This window comes from Heliangelus exortis, chromosome 1 (genome assembly GCF_036169615.1).
Source record: "Heliangelus exortis chromosome 1, bHelExo1.hap1, whole genome shotgun sequence".
NCBI classification, from domain to species: domain Eukaryota; kingdom Metazoa; phylum Chordata; class Aves; order Apodiformes; family Trochilidae; genus Heliangelus; species Heliangelus exortis.
This window is the reverse complement of record NC_092422.1, coordinates 171896880-171913988: the sequence shown is the minus strand read 5'-3', so window position 1 is coordinate 171913988 and position 17109 is coordinate 171896880. Positions and strand designations below refer to the sequence as shown.

At 35.1% G+C, this 17109-nt stretch overlaps 1 protein-coding gene across 7 annotated transcripts in view; it reads right to left on the bottom strand.

Moving 5' to 3' along the window:
• Positions 1-17109, bottom strand: part of FOXP2 (forkhead box P2) — a 400866-nt gene that overhangs the window by 214422 nt on the left and 169335 nt on the right. The window lies entirely within an intron of this gene.

Below are 17109 nucleotides of genomic sequence, written 5' to 3'. Positions count from 1 at the left end.
TTTCCACTATTTAATTATGCATTCTTGTTTTTCCCAGATTGGTTAAGAAAACACATTAGATTTGTATGACACTTTATTAATCCAGTTCAGTTCAGTAAGAGAAGGTCTGTACCATCATATTTCACTGGTCAGTCAGCCATGAGTATCTTATGGGCTATCTCCTCCAAATGTGACAGAGCTTTAAGCATATACATTTATTCTAAATGTATATAAAAAAGGAAGTCAAACGTGTTATTCATGTACCCACCAAAATAAAGGTTGTGCTACACAGACGTCAGAAATTTCACATGGATTCTACTGCTAAAGGGTTTTTTTTAGAAATTAGACTGGTTTCTGTACCTTAGAACAGCAAAATTTATTTGATCATATTAAAATCCAGCTGCCAGAATTAGAAAATTAAGCGGATACTAAAGGCTTATAAACAGGAGCTTTCAATTTCCTATCTCCTGTTAAAAGTTAATACTTACAAAGAGTATCTGAAATGCAACCAATAGTGAATTTGAGTTTCATCTTAAAAACAAAAAAAAATCTTACCTAACTGTTGCAAAGACTGAAGACAACCAGATCCTCAGTATCAGTGCAGGACTACAGAAAAGACAAAGGTCTCTCTCTACTCAAGTTATAACATCCTCCACTCTAAGGAAAACCCATGAGATAACATCATCTGCTTATCTTCCATGACCCTAACTAGTATCAGTAATGAATATTCTAATAGGGGGAAATAAGAGGGAAAGCATCTTACATTTATCCAGTTGTACTGATATTAAAATAGAGGAGAGGAAGATAAACACTACACCATCACTGGTACAGAGATGCTGCTGGAGCAACTACTTGTTTGTCCCCTCAGAATCCATACTGGCAGGATTTGTAGGCAGGGACATTAGGAGGTAGAGAACTCTTGGCCAATCAGATTAAAAAGCATGGTTCCTCATCTGTGAACTTTAGGAAATGGGAAACAGAAGAGAAAATAGTGTATTTGGGAGGGCAGTGCAAGAGACTCCAAAAAAAGTATGTATACTTAGAAATGCATTATTAGTTCCTCAATACAGAGACAGTCTCTGCAGAGTGTTTCAGACAGGATAAATCCTCCTTGTACACCTCCAATGACAGGTTTTTCCCACACCACTCAAATCCTCAGGTATCCGTACATACACACACATCTGTCAGCATGAGTGTCTCCACTCAGTACTTCAGAGCTTTCTCTGCCGCAGATTCTAAGTCTGTATGTCAATGTGAAATTAAAAAATATTAGAACCATTCTCACACCAACCATGGACTGACTACTACTGATTCATAATATCGATGTGTAAGAGAATATTTATACAGTACTACAGTATATCTTACACACTGATGACTGTACACTGATATTCATCATTAGTCTCTGGCCTCGTGAGATTTTTTTAATCAGCAATGGTTTTGGTTTTTTCTTTCCTCTCTTGATAATAACTTAGGAACATTCTCCACTTCTTCAGAAATTTGTGAGGGTCTTTATCTTATCTTACTGATACTCTGCAAAGGGAACATTTGCCTATCCAGATATTTTTTATAATTATGCAGCTTCATACAGACCGTCACTAAATCCAATGTCATTTTTCAGCTGCTATGTACGCTTAATTTTTTTTTTTTTTTTCCCATTGCAGCTGGTAAAATTCTTCGTAAAGCAGTGAAGCAGAGGGGAAATTAGGAATACCAGACATGACAGAAATAGCCATAACTCCATTCATGTCAACAGTGTTCACAGGGACAGAAACTCTTTTTCCAGTCAGAAAAAATAAGGTTAGAGCATATCTGGAGGAGAAATAAAGCCTCCAGAAAAAAGATACTGCTCCGCAACACAGAGCAATGCATTTCCCTTATTCACAGCAGATTAGCACAAAATACAATAGGAAATGCTACCTTTTGTAATTGCATTGAATCCAATAAGTCAATGTTAAGGATTTGGGTAAAAGTAGCCACAAATACCCTGTAAGCTATACAGATATTGCAGAATACTTGGAGATTACTTACCTCATAAAACTCAAAAGCAGCTAGAAGCTCAAGGTGGTGATCAAACTGATTTTACAATTGATTTTGTTCTTTTTCTAAGCAGACGACAGTGGTACTAGAAATCTTGGATTAAAATGTATGATTTTGGATCTCAGGAGAACGAAGTCAATAGGACAGCACCACAGGAAAAAAAAAAAGGTAGAAATGCAATAACATCGGTCAATGCTACAAGGCTCTGGGGTTTCAGAGAAACCTATTGTCTGCATGGGGACTTTCAGAATGATACTGGAGAATAAGGAGGAGGGAGAGAAGAAATGTAAGCAGGCACAAATTATGTTAATAATTAAAATCTGTTTCATATGACTACATTCATCAACAGAAGCCACACAACACTTACTCCTGGATAGATCTTTTCAACAAGTGAAGTCTGTTCCCTACCATTTTGGAGGGTGATTCGAGAACCTAACCATGCTGACAAAATCTATAATAATCCCTTGTTTATTAATATTTGGAGTAACTTTGAGTGAATCTAAGACTGGATCCAAATGCTTGGCTGTTGGTCACTTGGCCACAAAAAATCCAGAATATACAGGGGCTTTTCCAAAGATTTTCAGTGGTCAACATTTTAGTGATGGCTGTTCAGATTAACTTGGTCATGCTATTCTCTTCAGACAGAAAAAAGTGTTGATACTTTGGATGGACAGTGGACAAGGGAATGCAAGTGTATGAAATCACCCTAAACCAAGAAAACAGTGAGGAATATCACAGAAATCACAGAAAGTTAGGGGCTGAAAGGGACCTCAAAAGACCTTCAAGTCCAGCCTCCCCGCCAGAGCAGCATCACCTAAAGCAGGTCACACAGGAACGTGTCCGGGTAGGTAACGAATTTCTCCAGAAAAGGAGACTCCACAACCTGCCTGGGCAGCCTGTTCCAGTGCTCTGTCACCCTCACAGTGCAAAAGTTTTTCCTTATATTTATGTGGAACCTCCTATGCTCAAGCTTGTACCCATTGCCCCTTGTATATCTATACCACATGTCATCACTCAAGCAGACACTAACTGAGAAGAACTAAAAAATGGTAAAGGGACACATGCCAAGAAGTTACTGCATCTGTGGATGAATGTGAGAAAGCAGCAGAAAACTAACAAGAATAGAATAGTCAAACTAAAAATACAGGCATAGTCTTGAAAACTACAGAAGTATAAATAGCTCCAGGATAAAATGCTTTCAATTCTATGGTAAATTAAAGCAAATTAATGGAACTGAAAACTGTGTTTGTGTGCCCACCTTTTATTCTGGAAAATAAATAAATAAATAAATAAAAAAGGAAAAATCTAAACATAAAAGAAAATCGCAAAGCTTTTCAGTGTAAGCAAAGATCTTGACATACATCAACATCTGGAAACCCAAAGAGGGGCTTGAGTTGATACTACATATGATATTCACAGAATCACAACATTAATGATTTTGTCTCTCCTGAATAAATGAAGGACACTACATGTCAACCACCTAGAAGAGAAATTAATGATCTTTTTAGATAGAACACAAGAAAGGAAGGACGTGGAACATTTGCAGGTTTGGTCAGTACTCACAACATATTAGAATAAAAACTTCACCAAGAATTACAGAGCAGAAACACAGCAAAGGAAGAGAAAGACAGAAAAACAATACTAGAAAACTCATCTCCTGTTTGCAACTTTAAAATAAGAAGACAAAAACAAAAACAAATCACAAATGAAGGAAAGGACAGTCTTAAGAGGCTGCAAGTTTGGTTTTTTTTTTTTAGAAACACACTGAGAGCTAACAATATTTTAGTCATGCTATACCATCTAGGCTGTTCTGCTCTGGAAAGGCCTGATGTAAGAGACACAGGGATAGCTTGAAGGCAGACAGCCTGACCAGGGGCTGAGAGCTGTGACTGATGTGCCTGTTAGGAAACTGACATTCAAAGGACAGCCCAAAATCTCTTTTTCTGTGCAGGCCAGGGTGAGTACTACATGCTTTATTTATCTCCTCTATCCCAAATAAAATCTGAGGCTACACCTGTGAAACAGGACACATTTAAAAAGGTAAGGTGGGTAAGTTGATTAGCTAATTAACCAAGCTCTTATACACAACCCATAGGGAGCATCTCAAATGCATAGGACATTTTTTGTTATTAAAAAAAATAGGACAAGGAAGATTTATCATTAAAATATATTTCACTAATTATACCACCTGGAGTTCCTTGCACAAAACAAACTTTTAATTAGAAAGTGCAAGTTTATAGAAAATGTTTGGTATAAAAGTTTGATTGTTTATTAAAAGAATATGGGAAGTTTCTTGCATAGTAAGGAGCACAGCTGTACTGCATCAGAGGGTGTACTTTGTCTGTTTAAATGGTTTGTGAATCTCTTCAGAAACTATAGGTACTTATTTTTTGGATCCTCTTTAGGAATAGGAGAAGCAAGACAAAACGGATATTTGCTTTTATGTGATGGAAGAGCTTTGCTAATTGTAGACATATACATCCCTTTCTCTCTAAGGAAGCAGTGAAACCTGATGATACGTTTAGTAAGAGCCAACCTGAGAAACTGGCTTAGTGAAGTCCCATACAGGCCCTTTATATCAGCCGAGTGTTGCAAAGTAGCTGCACTCTTCCCAGAGATACCACTCACCTTCTTCTCCTTCTCCATGCCTGGAGAAATTCAGCTCAAACACTGCAATGCACGATCTGTTGCAAAACACAGCCTTGCACTGAAGATGTAGCTACATCTGCTACGTGTTTAAAAAAAATCACTTAAATTGCTTACAGAGTGTCTTAAGGAAAAGCATCAAAACACTGCGCTTTTAAGATAAACTGCAGAAAACAGTACAGACCCAGGGAGTATTTTTGATGCCCATGTTCATGCTCTTAAAATAACATCTCATTTATTTCTTTTACTGTGTAAATATTCTTTTCAAAATAGTTATTTAGTTGATTTTTTTTTTTTTCCCCTGAATTTGGTGTTTCCCTGAATATTTGCTTAAAACAAGGAGTTAAGAGAGAGTTCCTGGACAGGCAAGGGAAAGCTGGATGCCTCTCTCTATGTGGTATCAAGGGACAAATCCCTCTTTCACATATTACCTAACTTAGGCCTGGTAGAAGGGAAGAACCAAGAAGTCCTATCTCTGGGGCTGAAAAAATGAAGCTAACAGCAGCCCTCCAAAACCAGGAATGATCAAGGAAAGAACAATGACCTGCATTTATTACCGGGTAGTACTCCCAGTTGAGTTAATAAAGTTGTGGCCTAATTAAACTGAGCACTTCACATCTTGTTTTTCTTCTTGCATGGCCGGGACAATTAAGCATCCTTTGATGTAGAGTGCTCTGAGGAAATCTCCCAATTACTTTATGAACAATTTTTGTCATAAAGCCTGAGAGAATTTATTGAAACCACCTACAGTGGAATGAGGCCAGAACCCACCAAGACTGGATGACCAGACTTAGGGCAAATGATTTTAAACTAGAGGCCATTAGGACCACAAGCACCACATTATAGAAAAATTTAAGCTCTAGCAAGTGCTATCTGAGTATAGTGAAGTGAACAAAAATCCATGGGAATTATACAGTTTCACCCCTTGAACAGAAAGTGTTGACAATTTCTGATTTTTTAATGTACTGAATGGTTGTATTATACCCAACTGTAGTTCAACTGAAAAATACATTAATAGTACAATAAATTAATAGTAGTAACTGCTCTGCTTAATCAATTTGAAAATGGCCTTTTGTCACTTTTCACAAAAAATAAACAGGGATATTACTAATTCCACATATCAGTAATTTAAAATAATAGCTTATTGACCTAAAGCCAAAATACTAGGGACACAGAAAAACAAGGATTATCTGCACCTTCAACTGTTATCATAGACAACCATAAAATGATTCAGTTCCACCTTAAAACTAGTCAGGTTAACTAACATATCTGAAAAACTAAAAATACCAAAGAAATAGTCTGAGAAAGCAATAAGCATATATATTTCAAGTATACTTATTTAAATCTTATACTGAGTATTTCTCATTTTGAGTATACATACTCTGTTTCATTAATTGATACATGCCATTCAGCTGAATTCAGAAGCACCATAAATGCAACTTTTTTATGAAGCAATTTTCACATGGTATTAATAAAGAAATAACAATTAAAAAAACCCGAACCAAGCCAAACAAAAACCACAGAACCTATTACAGTGCCTTCCAGTTTTAAGAAAACTAACATATTAATGTTTTGCTAATATTTAAAAAATGTTAGTTTCAATCTATTGTCTCCATTCAGTGTCTACTTGAGGAGATAAAAAAAGACAAAACCTAAACAGAAAAATTAAGCAATTGGAACATCTAAAATATTCTTTCTTTCTTGCATAATAATAGAACAAAATTTTAAACTCTCATCTTTTATTACTTATTCTGTGCACAGGGCAAAATTTGTTTTGTGAAATTTGTTTCGACTGTCTGTATAACTCAGTTCTCTGTCACCAAGTCTTTATAATTAAAATGTGAATTAAGTTTTAAAGATTGTGCTATTACTTGCTTAACTAACACAAACTGGGCAGAAAATAAATAAATAATTAAAAACCCCAGCATAAAATCCCCTATAAGGCAATTCATCATTAGTACAAATTAGCTCTAAAATGCATCACTGGCAAGTAAAAAAAAGCTTCAATTATTTTTGTCTTACAGCATAATAATGAGTCTTGACTAAGAAAAAAAGATACAGTAATTTAGTAATGTTAAGATCTACCCACTGGAAAACACTACTACTGCTGCTGAATTTTAAGATGTATATTCCATTCAACTCCCCAAACAAATAGCAGACTGTACTTCAAATGCATTGCAAGACTATTAGGTAATCTTTTTCTTTGTTTAGATTCAGTAGGGTTCAGTGACAAACATTCATCTTCTCTTTCTATAAAAGTTCCTGTTCTTTTGCTTAGTTAAGAATTGCTTCAGTCTAAGTAGCAACTCACAATGTACTTCACCATTGATTAGCCTCACACAATAAAGTTCAAGCAAAATGCAAAAATGATCATTTAACTATTTTTAAATTATGAATTATTTGTTCTATGTTTAGATCACACAGTGGAAAGAGCAGTTACATCTGTAGGTAGGCTAATAGAATCAGACACAAAGCTTCTGAAATAAACCAATACCAGCTGCTCCCATGCCTCATTACTCGGCAGTAGCTGCTAGCCTGAAATATTGTACATTGCAGAATCATTCGCTTTCAAAAGCCATGCAGACTTTTGAGAAGATGTAGCAGTACAAAACAGACACTTCCCTCAGACAGAACAAAAAAAAAAGTCCTTATACTTCAGGGTATGTGTTCAACTATTTTCCATTCTCAGGCACACATATTTTCCACCGCCGTGCATTTTACTTATTTAAACAGGTGAAAGCTATTAGATTTAAACATTATTACGCTGTCAGTGTCCCCATTTCTAAAAGAATAATTTTTAAAAATCTAAAACTAATGAAATATTTTTTTGATTAGTAACACATACTTTATGCTTAGCAAAGATATTGAAGTTGGAATGACACTATGATAATCAGTGTCTAATCATGTAGATTAGATAGGCTGTAATAAGATAGGAGATATTAAGAAATAAAAGTTTAGCCCCAGTCAAACCCGCTATATACATACAGCAATTTGTATAGCTATAAACATGCTGTACAAAAATAGCACTTCTAAAAAATAATGGGATTTTCAAAATCCTTACTAAATTTGTTGAGCTTGCTGTACTCTGCAAAAATTAGACTTCAACAGCTAAAAATCAGTAATAGGTACTGTCAGACCCTCATCATCTCACATGGCCATTAAGAAAGCCTAAAGAGATTCACCTTCTTGAAACACAGAAGTAATTTTAATGTAAAAGTTTACACAATTAAAATTACAGAGGTTTAATTTCCAGCAAGCCCCGAAGAATTCAATATGCCATAGCCCTGAGGACTTATCTTCAACACAGAGGGTTAGTTTTAAACATTTATGGAATACCTTTGGTATTAGAATTAAAAATTTTAGTATCTTTGAAAGAAGATTTGTATTCTTACAGGAATCAGTTGTATACTTCTAATTTGTCTACTCTAAAGATAACATTTTGTTGTACACAAATTAAATAGGCAGAAAAAATAAAGCAGACTTCTGCTGTATTTTAAAAAATACTCAACTCAGTGTTCTGTACATAGTCCGAAGTATTATTTGGAGGCAGTATGTCCCAGTATCATTCTTAATTTAAAAATATTAAAATAATGAAAAATAATTTCTGTCATGGTATATGTTTCAGAACAGCATTGTCTTTTTATATCAATCATTAAGACTTTTTTTCTAGTATTTGCTACGTCTGAAATTGTCCTCTGCATAATAAAATAAATTCAACTCACCATTTTTAGAATAGTAAGTACTTACTGAATATTATTTGCCTTACACTCCAGTGGAAAATTATGGAAATTATTATATGAGATCTAAAATGTAAGCAGTTGTCAGTAGGAGTTTTATAAGGTAATGCAATACCTGATAAGTTTTTCAGATAAATTGTTACATGTTTAGAGATGTTCTTGCCCTTTCTATGGCACGATAAAGTCAGCATCGTATCTTAGAAGACTGTTTAATCAACTTTTAAATTGCTTTAGTTTAAAAATTCTCTTATAAATAAAACACACAAATCCAAGCTGAAAAATACTGAATATTTAATTTAAAATACAATATTCAGCCACTTTGAAGAAATAACATTATTTTCAGTAAAATGAGGCCTCTCTCTCTTTCTATGTGTCAGATTTTTAATAAATTGTACTCAATATCCTCAATTGCCTTGGACAAACACACCACACCTATGAAAATTATCACCAAATAATAGAGAAAAAAAAATCCTCTCAGGCCAGAAAGGTGGGAAATCATCCAGACAGTACAAACCTAGAATACAGGTGATTTTCTCACTGCTGGACACTCAACTTATGAAGCAATCAGGCATCATTTGCTCCAACTCCAGCAGAATTAAAGCCCAGCCATGCTAAGGAGTTTGGCAATAAACCAATTCAAAATTCAGCATTTACAGTGGTATGTTATACTAATGATGTATCCACCTCTGGAAGCCATAAATTCTTTACCAAGTGAACATGAAGAATGAGAGAATGTAATGTTTTGGTATTACTGTGTCATGGCAATTGAAAAACAACTGAAAGTGTAACCACATTCCCAAAGTGAAAGCCATACTAACAAAAACTGAGTTACTATCAACAGAAGGTTGGTTAAATTATGGATTTTCCTTCCATTGCTTCACTTAATCTCAGGAAGCTCAGTCCTGTCAATACTTATAGAGAAGTATCTATAGGCTCTGGATCAGACAAGACAGCATATTAAAGCTGGGTTTGTTCATTAACATACTACAAACACCTCAGATTTGATCTCTAAGCAGAAAACAAAGGCACGTTAGAATCACAGAATCATTAAGGTTCGTTACATCACTGGTTATACAGGAGAAGAGACTGACCCCCACCTCACTACAACCTTATTCCAGGCACCTGTAGAGAGTGGTGAAGGTTTCCTTTCAGTCTCCTCTTCAGTCTATGCCTGTTCCTTGACAGACTTGTGCTCCAAACCCTTCACCAGCTTTGTTGCTCTTCTCTAGACACTCTTCAGCAACTCAATGTCCTTCTTATAGCGAGGGGCCCAAAACTGAACACAGTATTCAAGGTGCAGTAATTAGTAATGCTACAAATGCCGTCACTCTGCTATCTGCCAGCCAGATCCCAAAAGTGGAGGTTATTAGCAAAGAATGTATATTGACTTTTCAGGGCTAGGTTTTGGTAGCAGGGGAACTACAGGAGTGGCTTCTATGAGAAGCAGCTGGAAGCTTCTCCTGTGTTTGACAGTGGCAGCTGGCTCCAAGATGGACCCATCACTGTCCAAGGCCAAGTCCATGAGCCCTGATGGTAACCCCTCTGTGACAACCTTTAAGAAGGGGAAAACATTGCTATTCAATAGCAACTGCAGCTGAAGAGTGAGAATTTGTGAAACAAAAAACTCTACAGACACAGAGGTCTGTGAAGAAGAGGGGAGAGGAGGTGCTCCAGGCATGACACCTGTAGCCTTTGGTGAAGAGCATGGTGAGAGATGTTGTTGCACCCATGGAGGAACAAATATCCACCTGCAGCCCATGGAGGAACCTGCACCAGAGAAGGTGCATGCCCAAAGAAGGCTGTGACTCTGTAGGAAGTCCATGCTGGAGCAGGGTCCTGCCAGCACCTATAGACCTGTGGAGAGAGGAGCCCAGGCTGGAGCAGGTCTGCTGGTAGGACTTGTAACTCCATGGGGGACCCATAGTGGAGCATTCCCGAAGGACTGCACCCCATAGAAGGCACCCACTCTACAGCAGTTCGTGCAGAACTGCAGCCCATCGGAAGGACAGGATATTAGAGAAGTTTGTGCAGCACTTTCTCCCAGGGGAGAGGAGGAGAAGATTGTGAAAAGTGACCCTAAGGAAGGAGCAGCAAAAACCAGGTGTGGTGAACTGACTGCAACTTCCATTCCCCATCTCCCTGCATTGCTGGAGGGGAAGAGGTAGAAAAAACAGGGAGTGATGTTCAGCCAGGGAAGAAGGGTGGGGGTTTTAAGATTTAGTTTTATTTTCTCATTACCCTACTCTGATTTGATTGGTAATAAATTGATTTCCCCATGTGGAGTGTCTTTTGCCTGTGATGGTAATTGGTGAGTGATCTCTCCCTGTCTTTATCACAACCCATGAGCCTTTTATTAGGTTTTCTCTCTCCTGTCCAGCTGAGGAAAGGAGTGATAGAGCAGCTTTGGTGAGCATCTGGTGTCCCACTGGGGTCAACTCACTACAGTATATGAATAAGAGGAAAAGCAAAAAGTGTCAATAAAAATCCACAACCATTAGGATTTAAGAAAGTAACAACCAATTCTTAAAACACAATTGGGAAATAATAAGCATTCAGCATATCTCAATTTGGGAAAAAGACATTTTATTAAAATCCAGAGAGATATTCTATACCCCAAAAGTATTAAAGCCATTGGAGAGCAATTAAAGCAAAAGGAAATCACTGAAACACTGATGCAGGTTTTTAACAAACCTTGGAATACTCTACAATATCAGGAGAATTGCAAAAAATTGATGTGGTGTTCGTGTTTATGAAGATCAAACCTGAGAAACTACAGGCAGGCTGACATCATGCCAGTATAAATTCTAGAAAGGTTGAGTAGTAAATAATTAAGAAATTATAGCATAATTCATTTAGGTGCAAGTCTTGTCAACTAAACTCGATACCATTTTTATGCTATAACAAGTTTGGCTAATAACATTAACTTGTATTGTCATAGTACACTTAGATTCCTATAAGATTTAATCTTGCATGACATTTTCAAGCACCATACAAAATCAATAATCTACATTACATGGATTAAAACTGTTTAAATACACAGATCTTGAAAATTGTAAGTGGAAAATTGTCAGACAATGTAGGTTTTCTGAAGAACTTTTATTGTTCCAAATTTATTACTTCCATTGTAAATCAGAGATTTTTTTTTCAGATGACCTCAGCCTTGATACAATGAAAAATATCAAACAGATTAGCCCATATTTCTCAGTGTAACTCATCTGAGCATCATACTGAAATGTACTTCTCAAACAGAAATATTAAAAATATAACACAATTGATATAGCAAAGTGTTAAGAGATAACTTTATTACCAGCTAGCTCAAAGTATCTATAATGCAAGAGGTACCTAAGAGTAGACAGCTGATTATTTTAGCAGAAGAAAGAGCAATTTAGAATCCACTATTAGAAAGCTGTTACTTAGCTGAATTTATTTAAAACTCTTATTTCTTTATTTCTAAAAAATTAAGAGAAATAATCTATTAACACCAACTCTTGACAGATATGGTAGATTATCTACCTTTCCAAACCTTCACAAAATGCTTTGATAGCTTTCTAAAAGAGATGTCACATTTCAAGTCAAAGCTACAGTCTCAAGGAATACACAAAGTCTTCCAGGAGGTTTTGAGACCCAGGCTATGCGATGAGTCCAAGTAAATTAATAGGACTAATTACTAGTGGGACTAATACTAAATTGCCAGTCTTGCCACACAGCAACTTGTAAAAAGCAACTGAGAAAATTTTCCCTCTGCCAGAAGTTCTTGAGGAGAGGAAAAAGTTATTAACGTAAATAAAAGGAGTAATATGTCTTCTGATATTGTCCAGAAGAGGCAGTGCTGAGGTGAATCTGCAACTGCAAAGTTTTACAGTAGCTAAATGTGGACAGTATCACAATTTCTCTACACCTAAGAATGCTGTTTTTTTACTTCAGCAAAGTAGTTTAGAACAACAACCATACAGGATTGTACTCTCCCAGTTATTACAAGTCCATCTGTGCCTAAAGGACACTGACTGGATAGTTGTATTATTAAGTCTCAGAAAGGTAACACAGGTTATGAAGGATTCTTGCACACATAGTTCTTACTGCAACTTCAGTAGCAAACGTATTTTACAAAGATGGAAAGGAAAACTTATTTAGTTTTAATGTGTACAAAAGGAGAGATGGAGTAATAGTAGAAGAACCTAAGAAAACTCAAGACAGTCTCCTTTCAGCAGCTAGCAAAGCACAGGTTTCTTCAGAAACAGTTTCTTGAAATTTCTCATGCAAGGTGTTCCTCATAATTCTCTTCCCTTACTCCTGCAGTTACTTTAAGCTCCTCCACTCCCCCCTAATTTCTTTTGCTTTTCCAGTTCTTTTGCTTTCCCTAATAGAATTCTCCTAGCTCTCTTCTATTTCAGCTAACCCTGGTCAAAAAGCCAGCACGTGTTCTGAAGACTTTCATATAGACATGCTGATTTACTGTTGCTGAATATTCATGTACTAACTATGGGACTAAAAAGAACAGCAAATATTAGTTATTAAGCATAAATTCAGCTTAAGTGTTACATTGGGTTGCTTGTTCGAAAGTCAATCTAAAAATAACTTTTTGCCTTTTTCCTGATGGAGATTAGTTGCTTTAGTAGGCTGTTAGAGATGCTTTTCAGTTCCTGAGTATTTGATTCCAAATACCACAATCTGATCACACGCAGACCCCAATATCTTGGTCTAGAGTCTATTGAACACTATTATACTTCTGCGATGAAAACTGATGATTCAGTTCCACTTTCCACTACCTGGAATTTCCTCAGAAATAACAACAAAACCCAGTAAATTATTAGATTTGCGACAGATGCTGATTAGGATGCTCAGATTTTAAAATGAATGTGCATAAACACATTCCTCACTCATATTTTCACCGACTAAGCCTTCCTCTTTCTTATCTGCCAAGCAAAACCTGTGCTTCAAATTCCTTTTTAAAATCCTTTTTAAAATCCACTTCTTTAGCAAGTCTTTTCATGTTTATATTGCACTGCACAAAATTACAGTGCTACTTTTTCTTCTGCTGCTTTAAGGATTCAATAGAGAAGAACTCAAAAGCTCAAGGGTATCTTATTCTCCCAGATCTGGGAAGAAAATAATATTGCAGGTACAAGACACGGGTTGTGGTGTCTTCTAAAGCATTAAGAGAGGTTTCATTTTTGGCTGATGAGGACATCAAAAGTGAGGGCAAAAAATTCAAAACAGTGAATGAAAGCTTGTACCAACAATTCTTGTATTGTTGTTGGGTTGGGGGAGGTGGTTAAGTGTTCACAGCACTTAACCCATGAAGCTCTGTTGAGTGGGAGTTTGAATTATGAGTTATTGGGAAGCACAGTGTTATACCTTGGATCTTGTAAAGAGACTGCAATAAGAGGAATGGTTATTTTTCTACAAGAAGACTTCATTTATCTGTAAAATAAATAATAACAAATACACATGTAAGTTCTGCCTCACTCACATTTTTTAATTTGCAATTTCTCTTCCACTAAAAGTTGTTTCTTAAAAAATTTTAAGTGTAGTTAAGAGGCTAAAGTGATTTTTTTTTTTTTTTTAATTCAGTTTTGCAAGTACACTAATGTACAATGGAGTGGTGTTACAAACCTAAAGGCTAAGTTATCTAGAAATATACCATCCAGACAAATGAGAATACCTGCTCACCTTCCTACTGATAGATACACATTGAGAGAACTATATAACAAAACTTGTTAAACCACTTTGCATTTAGAGATTAATTTTTGTGATAAAAAAGTATCTTCAACTTCTATGAAGAGACATTGAATAATGCCAAATTAACCACATAAAACTGATATCTGTAATTATTTTAGAGTATATTTTAAATATTTGTTAACTTTGTATTTTTAGTCTGAAAAATGTAGTTTCCCCACTGAATATTATGCTCCCTGTGAGATCCCCACATACAAATTCTATACAGGAATAGAGAACAATTCCCTACAGATCTCAAGATCTCTTTTCTTTCCATTAAAAAAAAAAACTTTAAATAGGACATTTTTCAGATTTATAGAAACCATTCAGAACATAAAGTTTAGGGCTCTCAAAAGGAAATGCGTGTTTATTTTTAACTACCTATAACTATGTGTACATTTATCGTGTTAATAAGAATAAAATCCACAATGATTAATGATCTAACAATGATAAAAACAGGAACAATGTTCTTTACTTTATTCAAATTTTAAAGGAAGCACTTGAAATAGATTTTAAATTTCACTGGAATTAAAATAGCTTATTTTTAAGTATGGACTCACTATGTGACATTTATATAATTTTAACAAAAGCAGTATTAACAGTAAAGTCTTCAAGAAAAAAAAATCCATTGGAAATCACCAAATACAAAATTCGAAACAGATTTTATTGAAGTGTAAATAATCTTTTCAAACAAGGAACCGTTGAGGAAGGGCAAAATACTTTCCCCATATCACCCAATTCTGGTTCAGATCCTTACCAACTCAACTGAACAGCTAAAAAAGAAAGCTGGGAATGGTGAGCTTGGAGGAGTTTTACTTTTTTTTCCAGAATACTGAAATAAGTACATCAGAATAATCAGTTAGTCTAAACAATTAATATTTAACATTGTTTAATATCTGTTTTACAGGCAAGTACTTTTTGTAGCAGATTTATAATGGACCTTTCTTACATATCTAATACAGATGAGGGCTTTTTTACCTAAAAGAATTTTCCTTTACTTTCTGTGCATTTCTAATCCTTCTCCAATGATCTTTGGAATTAAAGGATACAAAACAGATAACAAAATGCTTAATTTTTAAGCATTCAATGTTACAACAGCTTACCTGAGTTGTTTGCTTTTTTTAACAAAAAATTAATATTTGCAATTATATTGGGGCAGTGCCATTTTAATGAAGTCACTCAGAATTCACTAGCATTTCAATAAACATCCAGACATTACAGAAGAAAGTTTCCAAGTTTGAGTTTTACCACTCCACTAAGAATTGCACATTTCCCTTCTACCTGCCATACAGGTCCTACCAGAAATTGCATCATATTGTAATCATAAAACTGAAAATGTAACTGCAAATGTTTCTTAAACTGAATGATAGTATCTTAATGCAATAAGCAAGCAATGACTTCAAGAGCTTTTTCCTTTGATTTTAAGACAAAAAGAACAAATTAGGGTTCAGCCTGTTATTTTACTGGTTGCTCTGAAGCAATATCTTCCATAATCCTGTGCTCCCAACAGCCTATTTGTTCCAGCTTAATCCGAATACACATATTCTTTCACACTACCTGGGACACCACAATCCCAGTACCTCCATTTGGTGTCTATTACTGACATATTCTGATTTGGACAATAATGTGATGGATTTCCCTGATTATGTTCCCCAGTTAGTGTTGTATCATCACATAAATTATGAATTAGGAAGACCACAGTATTAAATCAATGGAATTCCTAATCAATCATCAAAGTCACTCACTCTTAGCATGAAATTATCACATACTGTCAGGGGTTTCATTCCTATATTAGAAGGCTGAATTTTGCTCAGAATTTAATTTTTGTACATCGTAAGTTTCATGGACTGATAGTTCCACTTACATTATGTGACCATGATATTGATACTGTGGTTTTGGACGTCAAGTAAAATTTTTGCATGAAGAATTTTTTTTTTTTTTTTTTTTTTTTGTGCTCTTTATTCTGTTCTTCAATTGGGCTGAGACTGTCAATCACTACAGAATAATCCCTTTGTGAAGAGCAAAAAAATGTTTAAAACTTTGGATTTTCTTTAACCATATGTAAATAGAATACAACCTTCAGGCTTTTGGGGTACGTAATTTGGTATTGTTTAAGATCAATGTATACTTTGAAAAAAAATACAAACAACAAAAAACCCCAAACTATTTTCAAAGTAATACACCAGCATAACATTGAAAAAGGAATTAGCTTTTAATAGTAATTTTGAAAAAATAAAAAAAGAGTAGAGATCTATAATTTCTTGCTAGTATACCTGAGAGAAAAATATTTGTTTCAAAGCTGTGATTTTTTGTATTCTCTAGCTCATTCCAACAAGTCAATATTCATATAGGCTTGTATTTATTTTACTAGAATGAACACACACTGGGATTAAAAAGCACCATTTTGTTCTTATTTTGTAAATACATTGTGAAAATATCTGAGAGAAAAATACTGCATTTTCAAGTAAAAGTCACTCATTGAAGTCCTAAGTCAGCATGCTAGAAGCATGGGCTAGAAACATTCATTCCAAAGTCTAGGATAAATTTAATTTTTCTCAGTAAAAGGATATACTATGAAAACCTAAAAACAGTCATTCTTTGAAAACACACATGAGCTTAAATCAATATGTAATTTACAATTAAACAATTAGTTTCTGATTTACAAGCATTACTAGCATAACAAATATGATTAACCCAGTATTTCAAGCACAAATTAGCTCACCCCACCTATTTGTCACTATAAATCTATGTACATTTTTATTTTTAATTGGATAGGAAACATAGCTCTAACACAAAAGTAAAGATCTAAAGCTAAATTATTCGAGCACCTCTATGTTCATTTTGAAGCAATGTTGCAAGTGTAACATTTTACAGAGTACCTATGCAAAAAGTTAAACGAATTTCTAAATCAGATCAGAAAAATACAAATACAGTGCCACATATCTTCCCAAGGGTTACTATATATGGAAAGATTAAAAAAAAATTATTCTCAAAA